This window comes from Quercus suber, unplaced genomic scaffold (genome assembly GCF_002906115.3).
Source record: "Quercus suber isolate HL8 unplaced genomic scaffold, Cork oak 2.0 scaffold_279, whole genome shotgun sequence".
Taxonomy (NCBI): Eukaryota; Viridiplantae; Streptophyta; class Magnoliopsida; order Fagales; family Fagaceae; genus Quercus; species Quercus suber.
The window spans coordinates 259,392-272,697 of NW_027069735.1; the positions used below are offsets into that span (position 1 = coordinate 259,392).

General features: G+C 35.6%; 1 pseudogene; it reads right to left on the reverse strand.

Annotated features, from left to right (window-relative positions):
• Positions 1 to 3,133: 3,133 nt before the first annotated feature.
• Positions 3,134 to 4,661, reverse strand: LOC112038805 (peroxidase 47-like; annotated as a pseudogene).
• Positions 4,662 to 13,306: the final 8,645 nt, after the last annotated feature.

Consider the following 13,306-nt stretch of genomic DNA (forward strand, 5'->3'; position numbering starts at 1 on the left):
ATTCATTGAGCTTAGCAATCAAATTATCATTTTCACAACAAAACTTGCTCAAATTCTTATGAAACTTCTTAACTCCTTTCTTCAAGAGTTTGTCAACAACACCCATAGATTCAAGTAACATGTCATCACAATTATGAGGATTAACACTCATAGAGACATTTTTACAAATACATGGCATGTTACACTTACAAACATCCATAGAAGCATACAAAACACTGCCCATGGCAAAACACACACGGGGTCAAGGATCACACCTAGATAATTAAACCAAAACGAGTGTACCCACTCTAATACCAATTGAAAGCTCGAAAATGTGTTAAAACACAAGAGCTTGTTTAGACCCCCAATTAAAAATTATGGCTAGATTGCTTTTACTCTAACTTATCTAAGTGCGAAAATAAGAGTAAATGAAGAGCAATCAACCGATACTACTCTAGTGCATAAACATGAACAACAAACAATAAAAGTAAAGTACAAGAGTAAGGGAAGAGAGATGTAAACACAAGATAACATGGCGATGTGTTATCAAAGAGAAAACCGAAGAACTTGGCGAAAAACCTCTCCACCACCCTCCAAGCGGTAAATCGATCCATTAGACAATCAGTTGGGATACACGAATAGCAAGAGACCTTTCAAGCCTAATCTACCCAATGTACCTAAACTCTCCAAGCTCTTATTTCAACAAGACTTCTCAGAACCGTGTCTTGTCTAACTTTTCGGATCTCGCAATACGCCCAATTGCATCTACCAAGCCTCACCAGCTTCTTTTGGAAAATCTCCAAAACTTCCCAAACTCTAAAACAATCTCTACACTCTGCATAGGTGTGGGTTATATTTGGGTACAAATCTCCTCTCAAGGTATAACAATGGGAGAGGGAAGAAAAAGAGGCTACAATAATTTCTTACTAAGGATGAGTAGGTCTCTCTCTAAAAGATCTAGGGTTTCTCTCTCTGAATAGCCTCCCTTACATTTGTGGGTAATGAGGGTATATATAGTATGAGTGAAGGGTAAGAAAGTTACACTTAAAAATCCTCTAGGCAGAATGTTTCACTACTACTTCGCGTAAAGGCCTTACCTGTGAGACACTCGAGAAATTGACAGCCAGGCATGACTTTTCAGCTTCCAGTCATGTGCTTCTCACGTGGATACTTCGCAGGTTAGCTTCTCGTGAGCTTCTCATGAAATCCACTTGATCTTCAATTAAGCTTGAGTTTTCACCAACTTAATACTAAACCCAATACAATAAAATCCCACAAAATACAAGGAACAAAATTGAAATAATTACAACACTTCTTGTGATGGAATAAAGCCAACATAAAACACAATTATAAATCACAACTTTACAAAACAAAATAAAGGTCTTCGGATGGCGAGCTTGTCAGAATATATTGCCAACTCATGCAAATCTGGCTTGGCGTCGAATTATCGAGGATGATAACTATCCTATATGTCTGAGGAATTCAGAGTTTGTGATTCATGCATTGTGGGAGTGTGGAACGGCTTAGGATGTGTGGGCTGGGTGTTCAATCCAATATCAAAAAAGCTTGAGTGGCCAACATGACATTATGTAGCTATTTGCGGACTTGATGCACAAGCTCTCAGTGGATGATCTTGAATTTTTTGGGGTCCAATGCTGGCTGATATGGAATCAATGAAATTCGCTCCTGCGTGGTAGTAATTTAAAGGAACCTTCTCGGCTTAATGCAAGAGCTAGGGACTATCAAAGAAGTTAATGCAGCACAATCCCACTTGGCAGTTCTAGAGCCAATGACGATTGGGTTGATGAATTCGTGGCAGGCCCCTAATGGTTTGATTACAAGCTTAACTTTGATGGCGCGGTATTTGCAGATATGGCAGACTTCAGAGTTGGGTTGGTGATCCGGAATGATAAAGGCCAGGTCATGGCAGCGCTTTCATCTAAGGGTCCTACAATAACAGACAGCGAGGAGGCGGAGGTATTGGCGTGCAGGAAAGCTTTAGAGTTCGCAATTGAAGCTGGTTTCTCTGACTTGGTGATTGCAGGTGATAGCACAATAGTAATAAAGGCCATCCACTCGCCACAATGTAATATGTCTCGCCTAGGTAATGTCTATAAGGATATTCAGTGGTTGTTAAGGGGTCTCGGGCGTGGGGAGATAAGCTGTGTTCGCCGGAATGTGAATTCAGTTGCACACTCTTTGGCCTGTTATGCTAGGCAGGTAGTTGAGGATATTGTATGGTTGTAAGAGTCACCTCTTCCAGCATTGGAGGCACTGTATTTGAATTCTCTTTCTATGGAGTCCAAATCTTCTGTCTCATCAATTGTACTCCACTTCATGCTCCACAAATAAAATTTGGACAGCTAGCCTCTCTCATTAAATAAGATAACTCTGACTTTAATGAGAGAGGCTAGTTGTCTCATTTAATGAGATATTTTATTTAATGAGAGAGGCTAGCTGTCTAAATTTTATTGGTAGAGTATGAAGTGGAGCACAATTGATGAGACAGAAGATTTGGACTCCTTTCTATTCATGAACGAATGAAGTTTGAGTTTGTTTTCCCCAAAAAAAAAAAAAAAAAGTATTCTTTGGCTTTAAAATGTTTGGATATATTTAGCTTGGTTCTTCTAAGAAACTACTTTTGCTTTGCCATTCACCAAGACATTGATTATTAGATAAAATCATGGGATTGAAATAAATCAAGAAATTGATTATTAGATGAAACTATGGTATTGAAGTAATCAATTCAACATTACGATTAATTTGTGTATGTAATTTCAATTATAAAAATGGTGGTGGTATCATTTATACATCTATGGAGGAAGATCATACTTCCAACTCCACAAGTGCCAGTGGCAGCGGATAGTGGCACGAACCAAGTTTCGTCTTTCATCTTTGCTTTAGTTTTGTTGGGGTACAGGTCAAAATTCCAGTAAACTAAAACTGTAAAACATGAGGTGCCAAGGATGAGCAATTAATTGATAGTTAATTACAATCTAAAGAAACACAAATTAAACTAAGGTAAGGATCTTTATCACGCATTTTTCTGTTAAGAAACAGAAATTTCCAGTCTTACAACACCTAACTTAGATTTTTTTATTTTTTATTTATTTTTAAATGGGACTAACTAATTAGTTGATAGAAAGCTTTAACATCAATTAATTTTATGGCAATTTCGTCTTTCTTCGCCTTTTGAACCTTCTTTAACATCGAGCTTACTCAATTTTCACCATTGCCTGTTGGAAATCAAAGAAGAACCCAGCATGGTTGAATGCATAGCCATTCACATATCTTTTAGTTTCTGCAGATGCATACAGTGTTTGATCTGTAGAAAGCACCCCGGCTTTCCTTTGCAATGCATCATAGTAAAGATTATCGAAAGTATTTCTTGTTGCGTCGAAGGGTTGCTCTGCAGTATCGCCAGCACTGCATGTTTTGAACAATGTCTTTGCAAAGACTGAATCTAAATCTGGATCAGCGCCGTGCATCAATCGTTTCTTATATGATGCGCACCTTGCCATTCCTAGCGTATGTGCCCCTGCATACCAAGATCACAAAAATTTTGATAGCATGCACATTTCAAATGAGTTTGCACAATAAATAAATAAATAAATATATATATATATATAGAGAGAGAGAGAGAGAGAGAGAGAGAGAGAGAGAGAGAGAGAGAGAGAAAGAGATGGGTTTAAGTTTTACCTGGTGGATATATATATATATATATTTTTTTTTTTCTGGAAGAACAAGAAACTTGTAAGTTGTAACATGTTCCTAATATTAATTACACTAATCTTGGTGTGAGTGACACGAAATTTGTAACATAATCATATAGAATCAATCATTTTGAAAACTTGTAACATATTTTACCGAAAGAGCCACCATTTCTTGGGCACTAAACCACAATGCCCGAACATGTTAATGAGCTGAGAGGCGTTGAAGAAGGGTGCAGGAAGGTCGATTATGTTTTCTATTTTAGACCTCTTACCATCCATTTTTCCATTAGGTATGTCATAAAGAGGACCCCCGGCCTTAAAATCAATAAGACCATTACAAATTGATCTCAATCATTATAATGAAAATGACACCAAAAAAAAAAAAAAGTGAAAAATAATTCACTTTAAATTAATATTTGGTTACCCAAAATACTGCTCTCGCAGCCATTGCAAGAATATCAGCACATGAGACTATTTCTGGGCATACATTTTCAAGCTGCTCTTTTGCTTTATCAATAACTTCAAATCCCCGCAAACTCAAATTTCCGAGGGAGTCTTTCTCTGCTATATTTTGCTTTGTTGAATCAATGAGAACCGACCTGTCAGATCCCTACTTAACCAACAAAACAGGAAATTCTAAGACCAAGAAAGTATAACCAAATCTTTTCATCAACAAAGAAAATAACCAAGCCTTAAAAGACAGTCATACGAGAGAAAGAGAGAGAGTACCTATATGAAACAATCATGGAAATGCAGTCTAACAAGGCCGGCTGCTAGCTTAGGATCAGCTTCCAAAGCTTGGATAACTGCCGTCTTCACAATTAGTTCAGCTGATGGGCACCTGAGCAGATAATATTCCATGCTCAAACCATCTACTCCAAAACTAAAGCCATTCACAATCGTCTTCATTAGAAAAAGTACTCCGAGAAATTTGCCAATAACCACCTCATCTAAACTTAGAGATCTCATTAGAATGTGTTTGAAGCCTAAATTAATTAGGTAGCTAATATGAGGTCAAGAAAAGGAAAATGTAAATATATTGAGGAGTGTTGGACGCCACACCCACACCCGATGCGCATTGACACAGAGTGTGGTGGTCGGTGCCACTGACCGTGCATTCGTGCTACGTTGCTGTTTGTTGTTGTTGTTTTTTTTTTTTTTTTTTTTGCAATTTCAAACCAACTCGCTCTGATTTGGCGCAATCGAACCGTATCGGCCGAAACGGGCCGAATTAGGCCGAAATTGACCTTGACTCACGCCGAAATTCTAGTAAAAATAATAAAAAATTATACAAAAGTAAAACTCACTGTTTTGAACTTTGAAGAAACTTAAAAAAAAAAAAAAAAAAACCCTAATCCCTCTCAATTCCTCTCTGCCTCTCTCGTTTTCTCACTCTCAGTCTCCCCTCTCTCACTCCCTAACCCACAACCACTCACTTAGAATCTCTCCTTTACCTCACTGCCCAAGCTCTCTCGATCTCAATCTCTCCATCTCTCAGTCTCAATTTCTCCATCTATCGATTTCAATCTTAGTCTCAAGCTAACTGACACTGACCTAAGTCCCAAGCTCACTCAGGTATTTTGCTTTCATTCTCACCCTCCAATCTCCATTATACACATGCTCTATTGCTCATTCTATATATGTCCCTCAATTTGTATCTATTATCTAATTTTTTTAATTTTAATTTTAATTTTTTATATAAGCTGTAATGTTGAGACTTAGGTTGATCACTTAATTTCTTATTTAGTTATTATATACTTGTCAATTTATTTGTAGGTTAAACAACTTAAATTGAAATTATTAAATTTTCAATGGATGAAGCTACTAGCATAAAACCTTCATCAAATGGTCCTCTTTGACAGAATGTAACTAAATTGGAAAAACCTCTTGGTTCTACTTCTAAATTAGGTGGAAACACACATTTTAAGTGCAACTATTGTGATGGAATTTTTGTGGGATCCTATTCTAGGGTTAATGCTCATTTATCACAAATTAGTGGTAAAGGTTTTAGAGCATGTAAGAATGTGACACCGGGCCATAGATTGGAAATGCAGAGAGTGCATGATTAGGTTAAGAATGATAAGTTAGAGCGAGAATGCAGAAGTCGAATTCCCTTACCCCCACCTTTCCATGTGCTGATTCCCTCATTTCGGAGACAGGAAGGGAGTGGTGATACAGATTCAATGGTTGATGGTAAAAGGAGGAAGGTGATTGTGAATTCTCCTTTGGAGAGAGCATTCTAGAATAGTGTTAGAGCTGAATTGGACAGTAGAATTACTAGGATGTTTTATACTGGTGGGCTTCCGTTTCACTTTGCAAGGAACCCAAATTATCATAATATTTTGAGTTATGTTCCTCTTTGATACAATGCCTTGAGAACAACACTTTTGCAAAAAGAAAGAGCTAATGTTGAAAGACCTTTGAAACCAATTTAGGACTCTTGACTTTCAAATAGTGTAAGTATAGTTTCTGATGGATGGTCAAATCCACAAAGGAGGCCTCTTATTAATACTATGGCAGCATCAGATGGAGGTCCAGTGTTTATAAAGGCAATTGATGGGTCAGGTGAGTTCAAAGACAAACTTATTATTGCTGGGGTGTTGAAGGATGCTATAAAAGAGATTGGACATGAAAAAGTTGTCTAAATCATCACTGATAATGCTAATGTGATGAAGGCTGCTAGAGCTCTTATTGAAGGTGAGTGTCCCAAAATATTTTGGACACCATGTGTTGTCCACACTCTCAATCTAGCTTTGAAGAATATTTGTGCAGTAAAAAACTCTGACAAGAATGAAGTTACATATAAGGAATGTCGTTGGATTACACATATTGTTGATGATCCATCCTTTATACGTGTTTTTATCATAAACCATTCAATGAGGTTAGCAATGTTTAAGGAATTTTGTCCATTAAAACAGCTCCAAGTTGCTGATACTAGATTTGCTTCGGTTATTGTTATGCTACAAAGGTTGAAGTTGATAAAAAAATGCCTTTAAGCCATGGCTATTAGTGACCAATGGGCTTCTTATGGGGAGGATGATATTGGAAAAGCTCAAAAAGTGAAAGATTTGATTCTAAGTGATCATTGGTGGGATGTTGTTGATTATATCATTGAATTTACAGCACCTATTCATGATATGCTACAAGAAGTGACACAAATAGACCTTGTCTTCATCTTGTGTATGAAATGTGGGATTCAATGATAGAGAAGGTGAAGGCAGTAATGTATCGGCATGAAGGCTTGGAAGCAAATGAGTATAGCTCATATTTTAATGTGGTGTATGATATACTCATTGATCGATGGACTAAAAATTGTACACCATTACATTGCTTGGCTCATTACTTAAATCCTAAGCAAGTACTTTCATTTTTTTTATTTTCCTTAGTTCCCTTTCTAGTAAAACACACATTTCACCATCTATGTGTGTGTGTGTGTGTGTGTGTATTTTTAAAACTAGGTATTACTCTATTAATGGCTTTCGGAGAATCCAAAACTTGTCCCTCCACATCAGGATCATGAAATTTCTATAGAAAGGAGCAAAAGTTTGGAGCGATACTTTGAAGATGAAATGAATTAAGGATGGTGAAAGTTGAGTTTGCTACATTTTCAGGAGGAAGGTTTCCTTCACTAAATGCCTTGACAAATAAGTGGGTCTTACAACCTTTGGTTTGGTGGCAATACTATGGCTCTTCATTACCAACGCTTCAAACCCTTGCCTTTAAACTTCTTGGACAACCTTGTTTATCCTCATGTGCTAAGAGGAATTGGAGCATATACAAATTCATTCATTCCTTAAGAGAAACAAAATGGTTCCTGCACATGCTGAGGATTTGGTATATGTGCATTCTAATCTTCGACTCTTGTCAAGGTGCCATAAGGAGTATGTAAATGCAGTAACAAAGATGTGGGATATTGCAGGAGACTCTTGGAATGAGAGTGACATACATGGAGGAGTTGGAATTCTTGAGAATCCTACCCTTACACTTGATGAGCCAAAGTTGGAGGCCATGGTTATTGGGAATGCTAGCACTAGTGTTACTGCTAGTGAAAGTGAAGTTCAAAGTGAAGCTATTGATCTTGACAATAAGGATGATGGTTGTATTTGATTGTCTTGAACACTTATCTTTTATTTTGTTTTAGTTTCAAACTTGTGGATTATATTCTAATTTCTGAACATCATGGAATGTTTTAGTTTCAAACTTGTGGGTTGTATTCTAATTTATGAGCATCATGTTTTAATTATTATCTACTATTACTCTTAAATTGGTATATGTTTACAATTATATGAAAAAGTGTACTTAGTAGTATATAGAAAATATAAATAAAATTTTTTTTAATAATATTTTAAGAAATGTATCCCACCACATCCGCACCTTACTTTTTCAAAAATTGCCGAGTTGCCACACTACACCTACACCCGCACCCAAATCCGTACCTGTGCTTTCATAGGTGTTGTAGTTTGTAGTATATGAAGGGTGGATAGCAAGCAATGTGTATATATAAATGTAAAGAATTGGAAGGAGTTGCCTCCAAAACGTGTATGGAAAAGGAAAAGGTTTTAGTACTGCTTTCTCTTCATGTTCTTCTCCAAATGGTCAATCTAATTATGTTATTGCATGTAGGTCGACACGTAACAATTTTTTTTTTCTTTTGAGAAGGACACATAACAAATTAATATAGTGATTATTAAACCTGTGTGAGCCAAATCATTTATTCAAATTCATGAATGCAAGTATGCAACACTAACGCTCTATTTGTTTTGATGTAAAATATTTTCATTGAAATCATTTTCAAGTGTTTGGCAATATTAGACCTTTGAAAATGTAAACAGCCACCTGCCTCCAAATACAAGCACACCACCACTACTAACCACCTAGGAAAAAAAAAAAAAAGCAGCCATCACTACCCCGCTGCCACCAAAATCTAGTGACTACACACCACCACAACAACAACAACCACCAATAGGAAGCAACAATCCCAAATGAAAACAAAAATTCCAAAATCAAAGATCAATGAAACCCACTCTTATTCAACCACCATCAAAACCCATGATGGCAGTTCTGGCCACCAACCTCAAAACCAAACCTGAAAACACCAAACCCAGCCTACCAAAACCCAACAACAATGACCCAGCCCATTAAAACCCATTAGCAACGACCCACCCCACCATTGAGAGGGACATCAGCACTCAGATCTGACGACGACCTACCCCACTATCGACCTTATCGCCGATCTTCACCACAAAAGAGGTAGTGGTCGTCGATCTGTCGTTGCACTCGACATTCATGTTGGGAACATTGATGCTGAGAGTCAAAGTCCCGAGGGTGGCACCGCTAGTGGGTAGCACCAGTCGGTGAGTGGCTCCAGTCGATGGGTGGCACCGCTGTTGGGTTGCGCCGGTTAGTGGGTGGTGCCAGTAGGTTTTGGGAGAGAAGGAGGTTGAGAAGGAAAGAAGAGATAGCGGGAAAGGGAGAGAATAGATAGCCTGAGAGTTGTCGGGTGAGAGTTAGAGAGAATTTGTAAAATATTTTACCAAAATTTTAAGTGTAAAATATTTTACACAAATTTGCTTGGATTGATTTGGTTGACTGAAAATATTTTACTTTTAACTAAATGTTTTACTACAAAACAAACACTGTAAAATGAGAAAATATTTCCCTGCAAATATTTTACGTCAAAACAAACAGAGCGTAAGAGTTTGTTTATCGAAAAATAAGACTAACAGAGTCTAAGAATATCATTGGTAGAATATTAAGAGTGTTCACCGTCATGATTACATTTTATATCTCAAGCAAAAAGTTTGCCAACAATAAGGGATTATAATTAGTAAAAGAATGGAACCTAAAAATTAGGACAAAAAATTTGTATTCTTATAAGTCAATGCTTAGTTAGCTTGCTAAAAAAATGGAGTTTTTCTATAGTTATAACAAATTTTCAAAATATTTTCATGATAAATTGAGCTGTCAATACATCATAAGCTAAAAAATAAAATAAGATTTTATTCAAACCCATCACAACTCAAAATATGATTATTTTGAAAATGTCTTTAAATTTTGTTGTACCGACTTTTCTACGAAATTTTTAAAAAAGATTTCAATCAAAACTTTCCAAAAAGTAGGCTTAAATTTAATCTCTCTCTCTCTCCCCCCTACTTCATTCTATATTTGGGCAGTTCAAATCACTCACAGACCTGACCAACCTGCCCAAATCGACAGACCTGATCCGTAAACTGCCCGATTTTACTCCTGTGGCTGTTAGAGGTAGTTATCAAAGTCCAAAACCTAATTCTGGCAAATTGGTTGGCAAGTTGTTGCATTGAAACCCGATTTCAACTGACCCGATTGATTCCACCACCAAAAGGTCGTCGTTCTTCGACATCTTTGGAATTCCTTGGTCAGATTTTGCCAAATCTGGCAAGTTTTGGCCAGATCTCCTCCTCCCTAACTCTATAGAGACCGATCACCATCTATCAAAGACTTGACCAATCCAACCTGACTCCTTCACTGATCGGCGGCAAGTTTGGAAAATGTCCACCCAACTTGGTCTACTTGGTTGCGGGTTAGGCACAAACCCAACCCAGACAAACTCATGGACACCCTTAGCCATCACATGTTATGTTCTTTGTCTTTTGCAATTAATAATAGAGTAGTGATTTTTAAAATTTTTATGTATCTTGTCTTTAATTACTTCAACCAGCTTTGAGACAAAAATGGTAGAACTTAAATATAGTTTTTTTTTTTTTTTACCGAAACTTATGTATAGTTCTTATAGCATTCTCATCAGGTGTGCTAAATGCCAAATATTTGGTATTTGCACACCAAACACCAAAAAACCCTTCTCATGAGGTGTTCTATATTCTATAAATTTTGACGCACGTGAACAGTTCCGTTCCATTTTTGGAACGGTACGGACAGATGTGTTATAAAAAAAATACTTTTTTATTCTATTTCTCTCTCTTCATTTATGACTCTTTCTTCTCTCTCTTTCTTTTCTCCGCCTCACTTCATCTTCTCAGTTCACTCTCATCCTTTCTTTCTTTTTTCTTCTTCTTTCTTTCTCCAGAAGTTCCACCTCTCCCTTTTTCTTGCTTTTTTTCCCCCCTTTTTTTCTTTTCTGTCACTTTCTCTACGCCTTCTCTATCTTTTTTTTTTTTTTTCCTGTCACTCTCCATCTCTGTCTTTTTTTTTTCCTCCGCCTAGGCCGTTGCCATTGAGATCGACTGTCACCATGGAGTTCAGCCTCGCCAATGAGGCCATCGCCGTGGAGATTTTGATCTCCCTCTTTTTTTTTCCTTCGGTTGTGGATTCCATGTGATTGTGATTATGGGTGAGTTGGTTCTTTTTCAAGCTCTTTTTTTGGGATAGTTTTGTGTTGATTTTGTGGATTTTTTTAAAAGTAGTATTGGGTGGTGGTGGCGGTGGCTGGTGGATTTTTGTTGGTGGTGGTGGGTTTTACCTGTGGGTGGTGGTGGCGGGCTATGCTTGGGTATGGTGGTGGTGGGCTGTGCTGTGTATCAGTGTATGGTGGGGTTTTGTTGAAGGTTTTGAGGTTTTTTTTTTTCTCTCTTTTGTTGAGGTTTTTGGATTTGGAATTTGTTGGAGGACCGGTGATTGTGGTTGTAGTTTGTGGCGGTGGTTTTAGCAATGGTTCTTGGTTCTTGGTTGGTGGTGACTGCCGGGGCTATGTTTGTATATTGTTGGGTTTTGAGTAAATATATTATTTTAATGTATTGTATATATTATTTTAATGTTTAGAATGAAAAAATAGAACATCTGATAAATGGTATATTGTAAAATAATGTAGTAAAATAGTAAAATAGATTTTTGATGTTTCAAAATGGCATTTTTTATGAGAGGGCTGATGAGAATGCTCTTATTCTCTAATATCTATGTATATAACTAAATATAAGTAGAAAGTTTGTGCGCAAGATTATGCTGTTATACCATATGACGACTTTTTTTAGATTTCTTTCATTTAGCCTTCTACATCATATTTTAATAATGTCATGTATCACATTTTTTTTTTTAAGAATTCTTTTATTTAGCATTCCATTCATCTTTCAATAGTGCCATGTGTCACTTTTCTTTTTAAGAGAAACGGGTATTATTCATTTAACCTTCCACTAAATACAAGACTATTAATCATTTGTTGAATTATTTTTAGTATTCTTTTCTATTCAGTAAAAAAATAATAAGATTTCTTTAATGGCATAATATTAATTTATTGTAAGGTGGTTAATGAGGTGTACATCATTTCTAAGTATTAATTTTTAATAGTTACCTACAATAAACAAGATCTATAGTGATGAAACTTTTCATCACAAAATTTCCTTATTTCGTCGCTTAAAACATATGGTGATGAAAAACATATTTCGTCTAATCTTTTAAAAAAAAAAATTCATCACCAATTTGAATATCTTTAGAGACAAAATATTGATTTCATCACCATATTTTAAATTTTTATAATATTCGGTGATGAATTTTGTTTTTCCTTGCTGAATGTTATTATTTAGAAATGAAATTATTTTTTCTCTCTAGATTTCATCACTATAGTCCAAAGTTTGTTGTAATGGTTGGTGCACTAATTATTAATATAATAAAGGAATTTACATAGTTCTTTTTCTTTTTTGTTTACAATAAGTTTGGAGGGATGATTTAAATTTGTCTTTTCCTAGGCACATAGATAGAAGGATCTTCGTAATTTATATAATATTTTTCTAATATTTCTATTTTTTAACAAAATTTTTGATTTGTAATATGTAATAATACTTCCAATATTAAAAAATATATGAAAAAAAATTATACAGTTGAGTTAGTTAAAATAAGTAAATATTTGTAATTTCATTCAAACAATAAGTTCTTATATGTTAATAATTAATTCTCAAATATACACCATACTTATACATGAAATATAAAAATAATGTTTTACAAAATATATCAATATGAAATTACAATGTACTTGTGCATTGCATAAAACATCTGCTAGTTAAACTTCAAGAAAATGGACTTTTGCCTTTTTTTTTAAAAAAAAAAAAATCCAAAACCTTTTTGTTTCTCTCAAAGGAAGGAATAGTTCTTTCCTATAAGATAATTTTTTTAGTGTTTTATTTTATTTTTTATCATTTTATTGTTCATATGATTTTTAGTTGCTTCTTTTTCTTTTATTTTTTTTGAAAATTTTTGAAACTAAACCAAAAAAAAGCCTCATCACACATGCAAAGCGCGTGTGGTGAGGCTAGTTTTAGATAATATCTTACTATGCAATTGAAAAATTATTTAAATTTCAAAATTATTTAAATTTCAAAATTTGAATTGGTAAGTTGATGAGACATAACATATATGAACAGTGATCACTAACACATATATGAACATTAAAGACTATGTTTGGTTGGAGGGAAGATGAAATGAAAGAAAATAAGGGGAGGGAAGGAAAACTATTCTCCCTCTTCTCTCTCCCTCTTCTTTTCTTACTTTTTATCTGTCGTACCCCTATTTTGCCAAACATAATGTAACATTTTCGACTGCAAAGTTGTAGGAAGTGTCGGCTAGTGGACTAGCTATAGTGCATTGACCCGCGCCCAAAAAAAAAAAAAATGTTACCAATACCACCCGTA